Source organism: Dermacentor andersoni, chromosome 10 (genome assembly GCF_023375885.2).
Source record: "Dermacentor andersoni chromosome 10, qqDerAnde1_hic_scaffold, whole genome shotgun sequence".
Classification (NCBI taxonomy): Eukaryota; Metazoa; Arthropoda; class Arachnida; order Ixodida; family Ixodidae; genus Dermacentor; species Dermacentor andersoni.
The window spans coordinates 65,332,758-65,334,167 of NC_092823.1; the positions used below are offsets into that span (position 1 = coordinate 65,332,758).

Consider the following 1,410-nt stretch of genomic DNA (forward strand, 5'->3'; position numbering starts at 1 on the left):
CATGGAATCGGGCATTGTGGCATCAGTTTGGAATATCGGGTAAAGGAACAGCTATCAAACCATCAACATCCCACCCCACTGATGATGACCGACGACTATTTTTCCTGTCAGACTTTCCACACTTAGTGAAGTGTGTGAGAAACGGCTTTGTTAAAGCTGGTTACAAGACACCAGCAGGGCATGTGGACGTGAAGCCACTAAAGATAGCATATGAACTGGACAAATGTGCCACAACGCTCAAAGTTATGCCAAAGATAAGCGAAGTCCGCCTGAACCCTAATAATTTTGAAAAAATGAAAGTTAATTATGCCTTTCATCTTTTCAGCTCTGAAGTTCTACGTGGCCTCTTCTTCTATAAGAGCCAAATTGACAAAGCCTTGGCACACCGGAAGCAGACAGAACATTTCATTGGATTTATGCAGAAGTTAATTGCCATCATGACATCAAGACTTCCATCCAGTGCCCTCAGACCGAATTCACCAGAAGAACAGGTGCTGAGTGATTCCCTACTTTACATCAATGAATGGGAAGCCAAAACAGGCCACTCAAAAGCAGGTTTTTTGTCTTCAAGCACAGCAGAGGGTTTAAGAGTGACCCTGCAAGGAACGTTGGAGCTTTTAAGATACCTAACCGAGCAAGTAGGTTACAAATATTTGCTAACTTCCCGCCTGAGCCAGGATCCCATAGAGAAGTTGTTTGGCATAATTCGCCAGTTTTCGGGATGTAATGATCATCCAACCTCAGCACAGTTCCTTGCTGCTCTTAACTGTCTGAGCTTCAATAATTTAGTAAAAGCTCTAGACACAGGCAACTAACTGCTCAGGTGGCGCAATCGTGTCATTTGTCGGACCAGCTGAGGCAGCCGACCAAGTGGACAACTTGATTGGTGCAGGAAGAATTGACGAAGCCTCCAGCGTGCTTGAAACATCATCCTTGTGCACTGATCATCCTTATCCGGAGAAGCATAGTGATGCAAGGCTGGTATTTTATTTGGCTGGCTTTGTGGCCCGACGGAAAATACTAACAACGAAATGTCGGGACTGCTTTGAGCAGCTGCTGACATCGGTTGAGAATTCAGATGAAGCTCTCTCATCTTTCACCCAGTTTTGTGATAAAAGAGGGCTTCTGTATCCCTCAAGACAACTTTTTTCATTCGTGGAAGCTTTGGAGGATAGCTTCACAATGTGGTTCAGTTGGAAGAAAGTCCAAAGAGATAGCGTCACCGATATTTTGCATTGTATGCAACACGTGCCTTCCATTGGTTGTGATGCCCACAAAGAAGCACTGTCAAGCAATATAGTGAAGTTTTTTATCTTTACACGACTTCACTTTTACATCAAGTCTTTGAACAAAGAAAGAATATCAACGCGAGAAAAAAAGAAACATCTGAAGATGCGCCGCACTACATAA

General features: G+C 43.8%; 1 pseudogene; it reads left to right on the plus strand.

The window, feature by feature from the left end:
* Positions 1-245: 245 nt before the first annotated feature.
* LOC140213460 (uncharacterized) lies at positions 246-1,410 on the plus strand (annotated as a pseudogene).